Source organism: Hyaena hyaena, unplaced genomic scaffold (assembly GCF_003009895.1).
Source record: "Hyaena hyaena isolate Hyena2069 unplaced genomic scaffold, ASM300989v1 scaffold_213, whole genome shotgun sequence".
In the NCBI taxonomy this organism is placed as follows: Eukaryota; Metazoa; Chordata; class Mammalia; order Carnivora; family Hyaenidae; genus Hyaena; species Hyaena hyaena.
Genome location: NW_024080843.1, coordinates 2398912 through 2412403, shown reverse-complemented (window position 1 = coordinate 2412403; position 13492 = coordinate 2398912). Strand labels below are relative to the sequence as shown.

The following is a 13492-nucleotide window of genomic DNA, read 5'->3' as shown; positions in this document are numbered from 1 at the left end:
TACCTACTTTCCAATTATAAATGAAATTGCTAAAGTCCACATAAGTTGCTATAAAGGTCAGCCCCAGGATTCACACAGGCCAATACTTTGTCTCCAATGTGCAAAGCAACCTGAAAGAGAATCTAGAATAAAACAACTACTCTAAATTATCCGTGCCAGTGCTTCTATTCATTACTGCAACAACTGGAGAGCTGGCCTTAGGAAGCTTTACCCTTCCTTTACTCTAGGACTTCAACATACTTTCTCTGGACAGAGTGAGTTACATGAGTTGTTTAAAGGTTTTGAGATAAGCAAATTCTTAAGTTGACAGAAGGGAGACCATGTAAGGAGTGCCTGGCTGGCCCAGTTGGAGAAGCACGTAACTCGTGATCTCAGAGTCATGGGTTTGAGGCCAGACAGCTGGGGATTGCTTGAGTAAATAAATAAACAAACTTAAAAAAAAAGAGAGAAAAAGAAACAAGGGAGGATATATAACCTTCCAGTGACTTCCCCGGTGTCACTTTCAGACAAAGATCACTGGAATAGTCTGAAATGATAGCTGATTCATATGAGAATCCTGTTTCAATTGTGACACCCTAAAAGGTTTTTTTTTCTTTCCCCCAAAAGAAGCAGAAGGAAACAAAGCTGATCTACAATTACAGGTTGAAAAAGACAGGAAGGAACTGGACCGGATCAAGATTGGGTCAAACTCAGAATATATAAACTGAGTCAAATCTTGCACACTTCACTAATGGGGATAAGTCTCATGCTTTTCTGTGTGAAGCTGAGATTCTAAAACGGAAACAAGCAACTTAAAAGAGGAGACATTTTTTAGAAACTGGTTTTTCTTTAAGTCAACACCCTCTAGTCTAAAAAACTCATTATAAAAATCTACCTACTGATAAAAATTTTCTGGAATTAGATATAGTGATGGCTGCACAACTTTGTGAATCTGCTAAAATAAAAAACACACTGAGTTTTACACTTTAAAGAGTGAAATTTGGGGCGCCTGGGTGCTCAGTCGATTAAGCATCTGACTTTGGCTCAGGTCATGATCTCACAGTTCGTGGGTTTGAGCCCCGAGTCAGGCTCTGTGCTGACAGCCTGTTTCAGATTCTGTGTCTCCCTCTCTCTAACCCTCCTCTGCTCACTCTGTCTCTCTCTCTCTCTCTCTCTCATAAATAAAAAAAACATTTAAAAAATGATTTTAAAAAAGTGAAATTTACGGTTTGTGAATTAGATCTCAAAAGTCACTATAAAAAATAATAACAACTCAGGCAACAACAGATGCTGGTGAGGATGCAGAAAAATAGGGTCTCTTTTGCACTGCTGGTGGGGATACAAACTGGTCAAACCACTCTGGAAAACAATAGAGGTTCCTCAAAAAATTAAAAATAGAACTACTCTAAAACCCAGCAATTGTACTACTAGGTATTTATCCAAGGGATACAAGTATGCTGTTTCAAAGGGGCACATGCACCCCAATGTTTATAGCAGCAGTATCAACAACAGCCAAAGTATGGAAAGATCCCAAATGTCCATCGATGGATGAATGGATAAAAAAGATGTGGGGTGTATGTGTGTGTATATATATATGCATAAATATATACATATACACACACACATTATATGTATGTATACACACACAGACACACACACAATGGAGTATTACTCGGCAATCAAAAAGAATGAAATCTTATCATCTGCAACTGCGTGGATGGAACTAGAGGGTATTACACTAAGCGAAATTAGTCAGAGAAAGACAAATATCATGACTTCACTCATATAAGGACTTTAAGATACAAAACAGATGAACATTAGAGAAGGGAAGCAAAAAAATATAAAAACAGGGAGGGGGACAAAACATGAGACTCTTAAATATGGAGAACAAAGAGAGGGTTGCGGGAGGGCTTGAGGGAGGGGGGATGGGCTAAATGGGTAAGGAGCATTACGGAATCTACTCCTGAAATCACTGTTGCACTATATGCTAACTTGGATGTAAATTTTTTAAAAATCAGAAAAAACAACGATAGGGGTGCCTCACTGGCTCAGTCAGTGGAGTACACAACTTGATACTGGAATTGTAGGTTCAAGCCCCAAAATGGGTGCAGAAATTACTTAAAAAATAAAATATTAAAAAAGACAAATCCAATATATATTAACCTTAAACAAAAATCTATTTACAGATTATACTTACCCAAGTACGTGAGTGCATGCTATAGGCACATTTGCAAAGGAGCAGAGCCGTCAGTTGGGTAATCAACATTAGGAAGACTAGTTTGGGGTAGGGAGGACATGAATTGGTAGTACTTTTAAATTCGATCATAAAATATTTCAGATATTCAAAAAGTATAAAGTGAACAGAGAGGAGAATACAAAGACATTTAAAAGTGTAAGTAATTTCCAGGGTGCCTGGGTGGCTCAGTCGGTTAAGCGTCTGACTCTTGGTTTCAGCTCAGGTCATGATCTCATGTTTGGGAGGGGAAGCCCAGTGTTAAGGCTCTGCACAGACAGTGTGGAAGCTGGGATTCTCATTCTCTCTCTCTCTCTCTCTCTCTCGCTTGCTCGCTCGCTCTCTGCCCCTATCCTGCTCACACACACTCTCTCCCTCTCTCTCAAAGTAAATAAATAAACATTTAAAAAAGAAAAAGAAAATTTGTGGGATGATACGTTTACTATCTTGATTGTAGTGACGGTTCATAGATGTATAAATAAGTTGAAACCTCCCAAATTACAATTGTGTGCAGTTTGTAGATGCTAATTTTACCTTAATGACACTTTAAGAATATAATCTGCCAAAAAAACATATAAAGGATAAAAGGATCCTTCATTCATTGTTGGTGGAAATGTAAAATGGTGCAGCTGCTGTGGAAAAGTTTGGCAGTTCCTTAAAAGTTAAACAGAACTGGGGTGTCTGACAGGCTCACCTAGAAGGATATGCAACTCTTGATTTCAGGTCATGAGTTCAAGCCCTGAACTCGGGTGTAGAGATTACTCAAAAACAAAAAAACCCTAAACTTAAAAAAAAAAAAAAAAAGTGGGGTGCCTGGGTGGCTTAGTCAGTCAAACGTCTGACTCTTAATTCAGCTCAGGTCATCTCATGGTTCATGAGTTCGAGCCCCACATGGGGCTCTGTGCCCTACTTGGGATTCTCCCTGCCCCTCCGCACTCTCTCTCTCTCTCAAAATAAACTTTAAAAACATTTTTTTTTGTTAAACAGATTTACCAAATGACCTAGCAACTCCATTCCTAGGTATATATCCAAGAGAACTGAAAACACATGTTCACACAAAAAGTTACACATAAAAATGTTCATAACAGCATTATGCACAATAGCAAAAAAGTATAAACAACCCAAATATCCATCGATCACTGCCTGGACAAACACAATGTAGTATATTCAGACAGGAGAATTAAACAGTAAAAAATACTAAGGTACTGACACATGCTACATCACAGATGGACTGAATGTACCATGTTAAGTGAAAGAAGCCAGATACTAAAGGCCATGTGTTATATGATTCTATTTATATGACATGTACAGAAACAGGCAAATCCATAGACTCAAAGTGTGGTTGCCAGGGGATGAGGTCAGGGAACCAGGACTGAGTGCTAATAGGTATGGATTTCTTTCTGGGGTGATGGAAATACTTTGGAATTAGATGTTGGTAACGGCTGCACAAACTTGTAAATATACTAAAACCATTCAATTATACACTTTAAGATGATGAATTTTATATTATGTGACTATATCTTAATTTTTAAAAGTATATACACTCTCAGACTAATTTTTAAGAAACAAAATAGAGGGGCACCTGGGTGGCTCAGTCGGTTGGGGGTCCGACTTCAGCTCAGGTCATGATCTCATGGTTCGTGGTTGAGCCCCACGTCGGGCTCTGTGCTGACAGCTCAGAGCCTGGAGCCTGTTTCGGATTCTGTGTCTCTCTCTCTTTCTGACCCTCTCCTGCTCGCTCGCTCGCTCTCTCTATCTCTCTCTCAGAAATAAATAAAAAACATTAAAAAAAAAAAGAAACTAAATAGAGAACAATCACCAACATATTCATTAACTCAATGACTAAAAACATACAAATCCAGATGAATTCCCCCTGGCATTCTCCTTACCCTCAGCCTTCAATACCAACACATAACAGGTCTCCCCCCACCCCCACACCACACCACACACCTCCATAGCTCATTCTTCTGATAAACAGAATAAACAATCCTTGGCTGGAGAACGAGTTCTTCTACCTCTCTTTGCCTGCAGTCATCAAAGTTCACATGCCTGAACATCTCACAATTACCTTTCAATGGATTCATATTTCACCTCTACCTTCTCTCTTGCTTACTGAAATGCTATTCACCTTTCAAGAAATCAAATTCCAACTCAACCATGAAATCCATGCCAGCCTTCAGAAACTTTTTTCTAACTCCCAAAGAACAGATGTTACAGAAACAATTTGCTTCATAAGCCTTGTTTTCTAAGGGAAAAATGCACTGACCCTCACCCACCACTTGGTAGCAGTGTAGAAAACAGGATAAAAGGGGGACAGGATTAAAGGTAGGGAGATGGGGGTGAATTTAAGGATTGGCAATGAAAATTCAAGGGGCGCCTGGGTGGCCCAGTCGGTTGGGCGTCAGGCTCAGGTCATGATCTCACGGTTGGTGGGTTCAAGCCCCATGGTAGGCTCTGTGCTGACAGCTCGGACCCTGGATCCTGCTTTGGATTCTGTGTCTCCTCCTCTCTCTCTGCCCCTCCCTCACTCATGCTCTGTCTCTGTCTCTCTCAAAAATAAACATTAAAAATTATTAAAAAAACAAAATGCAAATAAAAATCTGTTTAAATAATAAGAGAATCCTCTTTCTAAGAATCTACCCTAAAAAACTACTCTCAATTTACTCTCATATATGAGCTGCACTTACAGATCTACAATTTAAATGTTACTTCTCCTCTTGTATATTTTATAATAAAAACTGGATGTACTCTCTCGCAAATTACAGTGCATCCAATGAATGAATATGAAAGCTTTTTAATATGGAGTGCTATGCTCTTATATGTAAAAACCCTAAAGATTCCACAAAAAAAACCTGTGAGAATAAATTAACTCAGCAAAGCATCAGGATACTAAGTCAACACACAAAAATCAGTTACATTTCTATCCACACTGAAAAATCTGCAAAGTAAACTACAAAAACAATTCCATTTATAACAGCATCAAAATGAATGAAACACAGTTGACCCTTGAACAATGTAGGCAATGGGAGCACCAACCCCCACATGGTCAAAAATCCACCTATAACTTTTGACTCCCCCAAAACTTAATTACTAACAGGCTACTGTTGACCAGAAGCCTTACTGTAACAATTAACAATTATCTTGTATATTATAGGTATTATATGCTGTATTTTTTTTTTTAATGTTTTATTTATTTCTAGGAGAGAGAGAGAGAGAGACAGCGTGGTCAGAGAGAGAGAGAGTCACAGACTGAAACAGGCTCCAGGCTCTGAGCTGGGAGTCAGCACAGAGCCCGATGCGGGGCCCGAACCCACGAACCGCGAGATCATGACCTAAGCGAAAGTCGGACGCTTAACCGACTAAGCCACCCAGGCGCCCCATTATATGCTGTATTCTTATAATAGAGAAAAAATTAAAATCATGAAGAGAAAACACACAGTATTAAACTGTATCCAAAAAATTCACATATAAGTGGATCTGTAGTATCAAACCCATGGTGTCCAAGGCTTAACTGTACTTAGGAATTAACTTAACCAAGGAGGTGGAAGAGTAATACAATGAAAACTACAAAACACTGCTGAAAGATATTAAATACAACATAACTAAATGGAAACACATCTCATGTTTACAGATTGAAAAATACTGTTTAAAAGTAATACCCAAAGCCACCTACAATGCAATCCCTATCACAATCCCAATGGCACTTTCTGCAGAAATAGAAAAATCCAACCTGAAATTCATATGGACTCTCAAGGAACCCTGACCAACTTTGAAAAAGAACAAAACTAAAGGAGTTACACTCCTGATTTCAAGACTTACTAGAAACTACACTAATCAAAAACAGTTTGGTACCGACATAAACAGACCAATGGAATAAAACAGAGAGCCCAGAAACAAAGCCTTGCATATGGTCAAATGATTTTTTGACAAGAATGCCAAGACCATTCTATGGGGAAAGGATAGTCTTTTCCACAAATGGTGCTGGGAAAACTGAATATCTACACATGAAAGAATGAAGTCAGACCCTTAACATATACAAAATTTAACTCAGAATGGATCAAAGGCTTAAATATAAGACTTAAAACAATAAAACTATAAAAGCTTCACAACATTGGATTGGCAAAGATTTCTTAGATAGGACACCAAAAGAACAGGTTTAAAAAAAAAAAAGACACACTGGGCTTCATAAATATTTAAAAATTTTTGCATTAAGACACTATCAACAGAGTAAAAAGGCAATTCACAGAAAGGTAAAATATTTGCAAATCATATCCAATAAGGGATCAATATCCAGAATATATATAGAGAGAACTCCTAAAACTCAAAGCAACAAAAAACTTGACTGAAAATAGACAAAAGATTTGAATAAACATTTCTCCAAAGATATACAAGTGCTCAATAAGCACATGAAAAGATGCTCAACATCACTAATACTAGGGACAAAAGTACAAATCAAAACCTCAGTGAGATTATTACTTCACACCCATTAGAATGGCTGTAAAAAACAAACAAAGAACTAGAAAACAAGTGTTAGCAAAGATGTGAAGAAACTGGAACCCTTGTACAATGTTGGTGGGAATATATGAACATACATGCAAGCCACTGTGGAAAACAGTATGGCAGTTCCTCAAAAAACTAAAAATAGCATTACTGTATGATCCAAGAATTCTATCTCTGTGTATATACAAACCAAAAGAAAAGCAGAAACTCGAAGAGATATCTGTATACCCATGGTCTTAGCAGCATTATTTACAAGAGCCAAAAGATGGAAGCAATCCAAGTGTTCTTCAACAGATGAATGGGGAAACAAAGTGGGATATATATACACTGGAATATCATTCAGCCTTAATAAGGGATGTTCTTTACTAAAAGAAAAACACTGATTCAAAGGGATACATGTACCCCTATGTTTACAGATTATTATAATAGCTAAGATATGGAGGCAGCCCGTGTCCACTAATGAATAAATGAATAAAGAAAATGTGGTGTATATAAACACAATGGAATATTTAGCCATAAAAAAGAATGAAATCTTGCCATTTGCAAGGACATAGATAAACCTAGAGGTTATTATGCTAAGTGAAATAAGCCAAAGAAAAACAAATAGCCTATGGTTTTACTCACATGTGAAATTGTTAAGAAACAAATGAGCAAAGGGGAAGAGAAAGACAAACCAAGAAACAGACTCTTAACTATAGAGAACGAACTGATGGTTACCACAGCGGAGGAGGTGAGGCGATGAGTGAAATAGGTGATGGAGATTAAGGAGTCACTTGTCCTGATGAGCATGGGTGATGTATGGAATTGCTGAATCACTGTATCATACACCTGAAATTAATACAACACTTTGTTAACTGGAATAAAAATTAACTGAAATAGGGGAACGTAAGTGGCCTCAATTAGTTAAGTGGTCAACTCTTGATCTCAGCTTAGGTCTTGATCTCAGGGGTCCTGAGTTCAACCCCATATTGGGCTCCATGCTGGGCATAGAGGCTACTTTAAAAAAAATAAATAAAAAATATATTAAAATAAATAATTTTTTAAAAGGAAGGAAATTCTGACACATGCTACAACATGGATGAACCCTGAGGGCATTATACTAAGTGAAATAAACCCATCAGAAAAAGATAAATACTGTATGATTCTACTTATATGAGGTACTTAATGTAGTCAAAATCAATCACAGAGACAGAAAGATTGGTGGTTGCCAGGGACTAGAAGAAAAGAGGAATGGGGAGTTACTGTTTAACGGGTATAGATTTTCAGTTTTGCAAGATGAAAAGAGTGATGGAGATGGATGGTGGTGATAGTTGCACACTGTTACAAATGTATTTAATACCTCTGAACTGCACACTTAAAAATGATTAAGGTGGTAAATTTTAGGCTATGTGTATTTTACAATTGAAAAAAAAGCATACACAGAAGTTAACCATGTATTTTTTTAAGTGTTTTTTTTGAGAGACAAAGACAGCGCAAGCAGGGGAGGGTCAGAGAGAGAGGGAGACAGAGAATCCAAAGACAGGCTCCAGGCTCTGAGCTAGCTGACAGCACAGAGCCCGGCGTGGGGCTCAAACCCACAAACTGTGAGATCATGACCTGAGCTGAAGTCAGATGCTTAACCAACTGAGCCACCCAGGCTCCCCAGTTAACCATGTATTAACTTGAGATTAACCACATCTCTCCTGATGGAGCATATGAAATAAACTCATTAATTTCCAGAAAGGAAAAATACTTACAGGGGGCAATTCTGCAAGCTCTATGACAAACTACACATTTTCAACATCTAAAAGAACTCGACAATCAATTCCCAAAAATGAGAAACACAAAAAGATACACACAGGACAGAAACAAATTAACCAGTGACCAATATATGTGAAAAAAATTTCAAACACACTAGTAATCAAGGAATGAAAAACTAAACAAGACACCATTTTTCACGTATCAAATTTAGTTGTGTAGCAGATGGAAATAAGGTATCTTGTAGAAGGGCCAGGTTTTTCTAATTCACATTCATTATCTTCACTTCCGCAAGCTGCAATCAATTATTCCAATCTAGTTTCCACCTCCTACATCTAGAACTCTGGATAATAATACCAATGATGAAGGGGGGATGTGGCTGCCTCAGTTGGTTGAACATCTGACTTCACTTCAGGTCATGACATTGCAGTTAGTCAGTTCTAGCCCCACACTGGGCTCAGTGCTGTCAGTGCAGAGCCAGGTTGAGATACTCTGTCCCGCTCTCTTTTTCTTTTTTTTTTTTTTAATGTTTTTTTATTTATTTCTGAGAGAGAGAGACAGCGTGAGCAGGGGAGAGTCAGAGAGAGAGGGAGACACAGAATCTGAAGCAGGCTCCAGGCTCTGAGCTAGCTGTCAGCACAGAGCCGGATGTCTGGAACCCACGAATCGTGAGACCATGACCTGAGCCGAAGTCCGACACTCAACCAACTGAGCCACCCAGGCGCCCCTCTGTCCCCCTCTCTTTGAGTGTCCTCCGCTTGCACACACATGCACATTGTCTCTCAAAAACAAACATGCACTTAAAAAATAATAATACCAATGACCAGGGGTACCTGGCTGGTTCAGTCAGTGAAGCATGTGACTCTTGATCTCTGGGTTATGAGTCAAGCCCACTGTTGAGTGTAGAGATTACTTAAATATTAAAAAAAAAAAAATTAAAAAATAATCATACCAGTGACCAAACCAACAACCTCCAAAACCAAACATCTCAGAAGCATGGATGGATCAATTCTTTATCTTCTGTGAACTTACTTTTCTTGGTTTCCACTACACCAGTCTTTTGGGTTTTTTCCTACCTCACTGGCTGTTTCTTCTGCCCTGTGTTCAATCTTCTTCCTCTACCACACCTCTAAGTATTGGAGTGACCAAGTGCCAATTTTCACTTCTCTATCTATACTCTTTCCCTTGGTGATCTCATACAGTCTATACCTTTTGATATCACCTATGTATCCAGTACTCCAAATTTTTATCTAACCTCTCGGCTCTCTCTTCCATGAGCTCCAAACTTGTTCATGCAACTACCTCCTCAATCTACCATCTTCATAACTGATATGCATCTCACATTTAATACACCCAAAATAGATCTCATGATTTTTCCCACCTCAAGCTTCTGTTCCATTCTTCTCCCTCTCAGAAAATACCACCAACTCATAGTTGCTCAAAACAAATACCAAAAAGCATAGAATTCTCTGGGAATGCAGCTGGTTCAGTGAGTAGTCGGTTGAGCATGCGACTCTTCATCTCTCAGGCTCGGGAGTTCAAGCCTCACTATGGGCACAGAATTTACTTAATTAAGAAATATATGCTCCAATAAACTATTTGTAAAAAAAAAAAATATATATATATATATATATATGCTCCTATCTTTGAAAGAAAATACACAACCAAAAGCACACAATAATATCTCCAGGCAGTAAAACTATGAATACTCTTCCTCATTTTGCTTGTATTTTTAAACTTTTCTACGATGAATACTTGCTTATTAAGGGGAAAGGATATTGCTGAATACTGTATATTACACCGCATTTTTACACCTTAAGGAAGAAAGAAAATGGGAAATTGTAGGTAAACTCTAATTATAACTGTTACAAACTTAGGTGAAAATACTAGCAAACATAAACACTGTAAGAATGATGTGTCAGGGCTGTGGGATTATTGGTGTTATTTTCCTCCTCCACTTTCTATTTTTTAACATAATTACACTCACAAAAGAAAAAAAGATGATAAAACCTCATTCATTGTCTCCTGCAATCTGGCTACAACCCACCGAACCAGCCTTTCTTCCAAGTACTCACTTTCCCAAGCTTTCCCTAACCTCGCACTGTCTCGCACGTCTGGTGCTTTAACTCGGGCATATTCCTGGAATATCCTCCAACCTTTCTAAATCCCACTCATCCTTCACAAGGGAGGAGGGCGGTAAGGATGGCGACAGGTTGGAGGTAGATTTCACGGTTCCTGCTGGTAAATCCACAACTTGCTGGTGCCGGAGCCAAATCTCATCTCCAATCCCATCACAGGCCACCAAGCTTAACATCTTGAAAGCTCCGGCCACTGAGGCTAAAGGGACCCCCATCCCCTCAGAGAGCGCTGTGCTCCTTAGAAAAGGACCCCTCGTACACCCAAATTCCAGGTTCCCGCTTCGAAGACTCCTCCGACAGACACACTCACCCCGGAACCAGCCTGGGTCCTCTCCCCTCAGCAGTCACCCGCTCCCGCCCCCGCTCCCGCTCCGCCCGAGGCCGCGCGGCCGGCAGGGTGGGGGAGGGGAGCGCACGTGCCCGCGCCGCCCCCGCCCAGACAATGCCCGAGAGAGCGGAGCGCGCGCCCGGCCGGTCCGATCCCTCTCCCGCCAACACTCACCCTAGCCCCGGTCTCCCGCCGAAGCGCAGGGCCCGCTGGGCGCCGCGAGAGGCCACGAGGAATGTGCGAAAGCGGGCGAAGCCCCGCGGAGCCGCCCCTCCACGAGGCCCCAGCGACCCCAGAGCCCGCGGAAGCACAAGGCTCGGCGGAGCCCGCCCGTCCCTTTCGCCCCCGTACGTCAGCAGCAGGGGCGGGGCGGGGCAGAACGCGCGCGGTGGCGATGGCGGCGGCGCGCGCGCGGCCCTGGGGGCGGGACTTGCAGACATGTGGGCGGGGCCAGGGCTCCAGCTGGTGCTGGGGCCGAGGCCAGGTCGGCTGGAGCTGTGGTTGGCTGTGACCCAGGTTCTGATCCTGGCCGGTGTTGCCGCACTGCCTGGGGAGTATGGATGTCTGTTCTGGCAAAGGCACCATCATTTATCATTTATCATTTCCTTCCCTAGAAAATGGAGATTTCCAGCCTCAAGTTTGACAGAATATTCATTCTGCCGGCATATATGAAGCTTCTACAGTAATAGCAGTAGCTATGATTTGTGTACGTGTATCATCTTGTACCAAGCTTTGTGCTAGGTGCTAGGGATACAAATAACAATAGTAATTACTAATCTATGATACAGGTGCAGAAATTGGGGCTCCAAAAGGTTGAGATTTATCTAGTTTACATAACTAGTGAGTGACAATCTGTCAAGTCCAGTTTACCCCGTAAATATCTTTTGAGCCCACCTTTCTCTTTCTTTCTCTCTGTACCGCCCTACCCCACACCCCATCATCTTCTGTCCAAGACTGCTGTAGCCGCCCAACCAGATTCCAGGGATCTGTTTCTGTCTCCCTTCAATCTGTTCAACTCACTATGTAAAGATTTACCACTGGAGCTGAGTGGTAAATTTAGAGAGATTTCACTTTATAATTTTTATGGTTTCATATGTTATCAATTTTTTATGTATTTAATGTTTAATAAAAATGTTTTTAAAAACTGACTCCTTTATCCCCAATAGCAAGCCCAGTGCATTGCATGTGGCATGCACTAAAAAAGAATTTATTCAATGAATGAATAGTAGGACCAGGAACTGACTCCAAAGCTCTGCATGATAAGGAAATTGAAGGATTTATAACATGTCACCCCTGGCCCCCTGACCTTAAGGACTTTTAATTTTTTCTTTTTTAATTTCTGAGAGAGACAGACAGACAGACTGTGTGAGCAGGGGAGGGTCAGAGAGAGAGGGAGATACAGAATCAGAAGCAGGCTCCAGGCTCTGAGCTAGCTGTCAGCACAGAGACCGATGCGGGGCTCCAACCCACAAACTGTGAGATCATGACCTGACCCGAAGTCGAAGTCGGAAGCTTAACTGAATGAGTCACCCAGATGCCCCCCGCCCCCGCTTAAGGTCTTTTAGGGATAAAGACAGATTGACAATATTTGTTCAGCAAATTTTTCTTGTGTTTCTGTTCTTTGTTCTGGCCCTGTCTGCCAAGCACTATGTTAGGCAGTAAGGTTCAGAAAGGAACAAAACCGTTCCTGTCCTTGTGAACTTTACAGACAATCTGATCTGAAAGGTCAAGAAAAGCTTCCCTGATCCTGAAGCTAAGATCCAAAGAGAGAATAGGAATTGGGGAGGTAAAAAGTTTCATAGAGAAAGAAGTAGGGTAAGAGGTCAGCATGCGTGTGTCAGTGTTCCCCTGTTTTTGAGGTCTAACCCCTCATGAGGCAGGGGCATAGAAGTGTCCAGCTAACTGGGGATTAGGATGAGGTTAGAAACCCACTTCCCCTAGCCCAGCTTAGAAGGCTGAACAATTCTGGCAAACATCTCACATTGAGCAGGGCTCAGGAGCAGGGGTATTGAGGGGAGAGAGAATGATGGCTAGTTGTCCACACCTTGCAGATGGTGTGCCAGAAACCTAGATTTTTCTGTATGCTTCCTGGTAGCAAAATAGCATGGTTGAGAGCCATGGATTGAACAATGTGCCAGGGACTAAGTGATCCTAAGCCAGGGGCAGTGGTGGACTGAATGACAGGGAATGACTGGAGAATGTGACTAAGACCCCAAGGATGAGCAGAGCTGAAGTCCCCAGCAAGAGCTAAAGTGCTCCCAAGTCAGCTGATGAGAGGAGCAGGGATTCGAGGGGTGGGAGTGAGAAGGCGAGACATCTAAATTTCAAGGTGCTGAAGCAATACATCACAAGGTTGCCAGCTGACAACCTCAGGGCTGTGGTGATGAGGAGTGACTAGGGAGTAGAACCCAGTGAAGACCCAGGCTGCAGTTCTTAGCTCTGCACACAGATCTGAGAGCCCTCTGGCCATTGCTTCTAAGTTTCCCTTTGATCTTGCAGACCATCTTGGGAAGTCAAGGTGTGGAAGGGAAAGTTCTGGCAGGACTGCAATTTTAAACTGACTGAACGTTTACCCCA

The 13492-nt window shown here is 41.2% G+C and overlaps 1 protein-coding gene across 2 annotated transcripts in view; it reads right to left on the bottom strand.

The window, feature by feature from the left end:
* The window catches only part of YEATS2 (YEATS domain containing 2), a 113699-nt gene extending 102432 nt beyond the window's left edge, over positions 1-11267 (bottom strand). The window contains exon 1 of one of the 2 annotated variants that reach the window (XM_039242334.1): positions 11090-11267. The gene's annotated coding sequence lies outside the window, so the exon portion shown is untranslated. Of the gene's footprint in view, positions 1-7429; positions 7471-11089 lie in introns of those variants that run through there. The other variant, XM_039242333.1, reaches the window with a different exon arrangement.
* Between the last annotated feature and the right edge of the window lie 2225 nt (positions 11268-13492).